Source organism: Falco punctatus, assembly GCF_963210335.1.
Source record: "Falco punctatus genome assembly, chromosome: 11".
Lineage (NCBI taxonomy): Eukaryota > Metazoa > Chordata > Aves > Falconiformes > Falconidae > Falco > Falco punctatus.
The window spans coordinates 4,540,333-4,546,332 of record NC_137591.1 but is presented as its reverse complement, the minus strand read 5'-3'; the positions used below and the strand labels follow the sequence as shown (position 1 = coordinate 4,546,332).

Below are 6,000 nucleotides of genomic sequence, written 5' to 3'. Positions count from 1 at the left end.
TATAATATGCACCTGGAATCCACCAAGCAATTGCAGTGTTTTCTCTGAATCCTGTTACCATCTCAGATGACTGATATATTTGCTTGCCCAGAATACAGCAGAAAACCACCATTCTCTTAAAGCTTCCATTTCTTTCATCATTTCCAGTAATTAATTCTGCAGTTATAGCAGATTATGGGTACACCCCTTCCTCTGCTTCCTTTTGTGATAATTTTGTTCTAGTCTTGGATTAGAGATTTTTTTTTTTACTGTTCTTAGATTTTTCTCTAGATTAGAACAGATTTTTTCAAACGTATTCCTATTTAAAAGAAAAATCATCATTATTTTCCTCCAGAGGGTGTCATCACAGTATGCACATTGTGATATCAACAAAAGTTTAAAAAATGTGCATGTGGCTTTCACTTTTGTAGATCTCAGCGAGATACAGGGTAGAAGAAACACGGGATCAGTAATCTTTTAGATGATATCTTATCTTTTTGCATGGTACCTTAAGATGCCCTCTCCAGCTCTGAAGATTCAGAAGTTCAGTGTTGCTGTTGTCCTCGGAGAGCACTTTACTTTATTAAGCCCCAAGCCCAGTTTACAAAGTCTGACCAATTGAATTTAATTTTATTTTTTTTCCTTTATTTTCCAGTTCAGTTTAAGAATCAGGCTGAGGTTTACCCTTTGACGTTCTGAATTTCCTTTTCCCTGGCCAGTGTCTCAATTTTATTACTATTTTAATATAAAGGGGTTTTCTTGCTGTTGTTTCTTGTTTTGCCTTTTTGGTTTGTTTAGCTCTTTTCTTTTCTTTTTTTCTTTTTTTTTTTTTTTTTTTTTCTTTTTCCCTACAGGATGGGTTAAACAGTCACTCTGAGCACTTTTTGGATACATTGGATTCAGCCCAAATCCACGGGACAAACATTTTGCTGCCACAAGAGCCCCGAGGATCTATAATCTGCGGCTCCTTTCACTACCCTGGCAGCCGTTTCAAGTCAGGACGTGTTTGATGGGTTTTTTGGGAGAACACGTTTTCATTCAAGAGATGTTACAGCAAAATTTGAGCAAGGTCTGCGGTGGTCTGTGTCCGAAGGCAACAAAGCCAGCTTTCTCCTCCGGTTTGGGTTTCTTTTCAACACTTACCAGCTTTGTCTCACAACACCCTTGAGGAGGCAAATGCGCTTTTTGTTCCTTTATTAACAGGCGAGGGAACTGGGACATTACAATCCCAGTTTTGCAGTGGGAGGCAGCCCTGGGGGGATGCCTCAGCGGGGTGAAGCGCGGGGTTTGGGGGGGATGCTCTGGGTGTCCCTCAGCCCCTGCTCACGTTACCCACCCTAACCTCTTCTCACAAATTTATCCCCCCAAAACTGAGAGTCACAAAGCTTTGGAGTGCTGCTTTGGTGGGAAGGCAGAGGATTTATCTGTTGCTACCACCTTTGCAGAACTATTTTTTGTTACTTCCCAGACTGCATGTGGCCGTGCCATCGCTGCTGCCCCTCACCAGTTTTAAGGCATTTATTTCTACAGGTCCCTGTGGAGGAAATGGACTCTTTTTATCCTGTATTGCAGATGGCAGCTACGAGAGAGGAAGGGTTATGTCACTTGCCCAGGTTCACCCTGGAAGTCTTTCGCAGAGATTTGCACCCTGGTCTCCAACCTCACGCTACAGTTAGTGACCATCGCTCCTGTCCTCCCTGGCTCTGCTTCAACCTCTCTTCTCTCAAAGCAGGGATAACAACCATTGCCATTGTTCGCCATTTTATCATGAATCTCATGGTATTTTATTAATTTTTTTAAAACCTCCCTTTCTTTGAAATGGTTTGAGGCTGTTGGAAACTCCACTTTTATTAAAAGGAAAATTAAGTTACAGACAAAAGGCTGAAGCAGAAAGACTAGAAACTGTAATGCTAACTGAAACAATTCAACATTTTTTAAAAAAGTCTGCTGCTCTGAGGGTCATCTCATGATTTACATGGAGTGACTCATGATTTTCCAGCACAGTTGCTGGGCAGACCTTAAAGATCACTGCCTATGTGGGAATACTAATTTTAAAAAGCATTCGTCTCCTCATCAGATGTTGAGTAGCATAGCGCATTTTCATTTTTCCTGCACATTAGCCAAATTAAATCAAAATAAATATCAATGAAAATATTGCACAGGACATAAAACCCCATCCATTTGTGCTCCATCCATATGCTGCTTTTATGAGACGCTGGGTTTCACTCCTGGCTCCAGCTCTCCACTGCCAGCCTCGAGAGCGCAGCAAGGCGCGGAGTCCCCGATGTGCTTTAGGCATTCATCCCTCAAATACTGCACCCCAGGGCCTGCCTGCATTTTTGTTCTCACCACATCTTCGCCAGGCTTATTTCTGCCTGCCGGCAGTAGCCGTGGCCAGGCTAATGCCTGCCAGCCCAGCTCCAGTCCCTGCCACCGGCTAAGGCTGCACTACCGCTGCGGGATCAGCTGTAAGGTGCATTTCTGCCAGCAGAAAGTACATTTGCTAAAAGGTGCTTTGTTCTTTAATTATTTTAGGGTGGTTTGGGCAAAGCAGATACTTACGTGACCGGGAAGTTGTTTCTTAGGGATGCTGGCATGTTCACACCAGGGTCCCTCACTCTACAGCTGCATCAGAGATGCTGCCGTTCCCGGCGTGCGTTCAACCTGCCTGCAAAGCAAAGCACAAAACACCCGCTCAAGAAATCATAAAACAGAACTCAGGATTTAAAACTGCAACCAATTTGCATCGGCTCAGGAGCAAGAACAGTGATTTCTGCTTTTAAAACTGGTGCAGTTTAAGGTCATGTGATTACAGATTGCACATTTTTCCCTCTCATTATTATTTAGCTCCCTCATTTGAATGCTCAGGTTTGAGGGAAGGGGGATTGCTTGGAAATTACACACGCAGCCAAATTTCTTCCTTCCCCTTTGACAGGGCAGTGCTGATGGTTATTGTTCTTTTCTAGCTGCATTACGCTGTCCTTGATTTTTGTTTCAAGCAGTCTAATGGCATGATGTCAAATCCTGCTAATTGGTTTAGGATTAAAATGCAGGGCCACATCACTCTCTTGATTAACCAGCAGCAAAACTGCTTTTGTCTAACGATCGTTCCAGAGGAGAAAGAAAATAAAGCATATAAAGGAAGCTTCAGGCTTTTGTCAGTAAAAATACATAGGAAACTGATTTTTTTAAGGGGAAAAAAAATTGCCACTGCTAGGCCCGTTAAGTTTTGACTTGTAGCAGTTAAAAAGTAGCCCTGTGGGGAAAGATAGCTTCCTAAGGAGCAGAGACTGTGCTTTTATCCAGCATCCAGCCACTCGCTGCGCTGTACCAGAGCATCCATGGCTGGACCTTCTCATATTTAATAAACTGGCAGCAAAAAATCAATGGGAATGCCTCAGCCTCATTTCTGGCCTCCCTGACACCCAAACGGCTCCAGCCCTGGCCAAGTTTGTACCGGGATAAACAGCCCAGGACTGAGAAAAGGCAAATCGCCAGGGAGCTGCTGGGAGCTGCAGGCACTAGCGGGGACCTGACGTGATGCGGGATGCCTGCAGCCATGGGGAGGGGGTTTGTGTCTGCAGCATCCCCCTTCGTTCACTCCATGGCCACAGAAATGAATTCTGCAGCCAGAAACAGAGCAGTGCTTGCCAGGAAGGAGCTCACCTGTTGGGTCATCAGCACAGACCTGAGACAAGTATTTTTCTCCCGTGGCAGTGAGGATCAGGGATTACGGGGAGAAGGGAGGGATGCATGGTTCAAATTAAAATGGGGATGGAAGAAACACTAAAGCACTACTTTGTTACCCCTCTGCCAAAAAACCCCCCAAAACGAATAAACCCACAAGAACCAAACCCCGCCCCATCAAGCCCCAAAGATTCTCCCTGCTGCACTGTTTAATCCCTTTGGCTCCTGTTTTCCTTGACCAGCTGAGGGATTTAATTTCCAGGGAATTAGATGTCCGATTCAGGGCATTGTTTTGGGAGCTGTGCACACAATTTGCCACACACAGTCCTGAAAGTCACTGGCGGACCCAGCGCTCCCAGCACGCTCCCGCTCCACCAGGAGGTGAAAGGGACTTTATTGGGAAGGTTTTGATGCATTTGGCATGTCTTTGAACCTGGCTTCCCCAAAGGGAGAGAATGAACTCAGGCGGAGAAAGAAAAAGGAAATCAAAGGGCCCTTCCCATCTGCCCGGTTGCATTCAATGGGGAGCTTTTTAAAAGGTATAATAGAGGTTTGTGTGTTCCTGCTGAGATTTGTTCTGGTCAACTTCTCCGGGGCGCTCAGATGGGGCGGCATGGTGTGCCCGCCCTCCCACAGCACCCTCAGAAAGAAATTATGGTGAGTTGTTGGGGGTTTTTTAGTTATTTTTTTCTGCTGCAAAAAGTGTGTGCCCTGCACACACGCTCTCGCACAAAAGCGACTTGAGCCAGCCCCACTGAAAACAAAAGTAGGTTTTTCTCTGCACTTTCACCAGCAGTGCAGTTAAGCCTGGTGTTCCCAAGCATGGCATCGAGGCAGCCAAACCCCAAACACCCCTGCAGGATCCAGCCCAGGTTTTCCTAGAGAGCACCTCTGGGATGGTGGGAATGGGGAACATCTTAGGGCTCAGCCCAGTTTTACAGCATCCTGTGGTGGAGGTAATTCACCAGCAACAGTGGCTGTACTCCAGAAGTTGTCCTGCTCTTTACTGTGATCTGTGACTTGTTGGTGCAATTATTAAAAGCCAGGTCAGATGCAACACTTTTTTTTAAATGTGATTCTGGCCCCAGCACAGACGAGATGACATTTAACAACACTAAATGCTCAAGAAGGGGCCCCATGTCAGCACCCAACAGGTACAAAAAAGCCTGAGAAGTTCTTGGCTGTCATGAACAGCTTTCTGCTTTGCAAACTATGATAGAAAGAGTGGAAATATGTTTTGTCTGCTTTTCCCTGACTCCGGGACTCCAAAGCAGGAAGATGAGAACATCCTGCACACATGTTAATTAGTCATTCCTTAAAACCAAATGTCACAGCGCTCATATTTAATTCCAAGAGCAGACTGATGAATATGTACGTATAGTTATATTTCATTTACATACTCTGGGATTTGTTAAGAGACGCCTAATAAAACCATCTAAAATGAATTAGGTCTTCTCCTACCAACATATATTTTGAATACACATATATCAGAAGAACATTCCCAATACTGTAATAGGAGATTTTCACAGAAACAAAATATATATATTACATTTCATAAATGCAGATAGAGAGTTAAAGCAGCCACCCTCTAAATAGGATTTGATTCTTGATGTAGCAAACGCACAAAAACGGGCCTTGAGAGTCAGGGGGAAGGCAGTGACTGGGTTTGTAGGAGTCCAAAGAGGGTGAAGCTCAGCACCCAGAAGGCTGTAAGAAAGTGTTCACAAAAGGGAGATGTTAAAGGGACTGAATTATCTCCTCAAAGCCAGCAGGAAAAGAAAATCCCTTTGAGATTTTTGCATCATGTTCTGTACCTAGTGCCATTTTTTAAAAAATTGGTTTTTTTCCTTTGTGTGGAGCTCCTACCCCTGAAGCAGGGTGGCATCCAGGAGCTGCACTCAAAAAAGCCTTTCCAGACCACAGGGCCTTTTGAGATTTTTTTTTTTCTTTTTCAAAACAATCAAATTTATCGGAAAACACTGCAGTTTTGGTCTTTTATTCTGCTCCCCCTCTAACTGCCTTGTACCCTGTGAGCTCTTGGGGGGCATGAAAGCGTGGCTGCTTGTCCTGGCGGGCACATCGTCTGTTCGACAGGTCCTGCCGGGGAATTCAGCTCACACTCCCGCTGATGTGTGAGCCTGGAACAAATCTGACTCACTTGCCCTGCATTGGCTGGCCTCCGTAGGACTGAGAGGAGTGGAAAGCAGTAAAATCTCCTTTCAGTCTATAAAAATCTGCAGAGATATTTGGAATGTGCAAAGGGAGCAGATCTCCAGAGTAAACCAGAGCAATGATTAAAATAGTCACTTTTCTGACCATAATCACAATTTAAAT

At 44.6% G+C, this 6,000-nt stretch overlaps 1 protein-coding gene across 1 annotated transcript in view; it reads right to left on the bottom strand.

Annotated features, from left to right (window-relative positions):
- Nucleotides 1-780: 780 nt before the first annotated feature.
- LOC308071767 (FRAS1-related extracellular matrix protein 1-like) overlaps nt 781-6,000 on the bottom strand; it is a 172,272-nt gene continuing 167,052 nt past the window's right edge. The window contains 1 exon segment of the mRNA XM_080407695.1: nt 781-6,000. This exon segment is cut by the window's right edge and continues 23,631 nt beyond it. The gene's annotated coding sequence lies outside the window, so the exon portion shown is untranslated.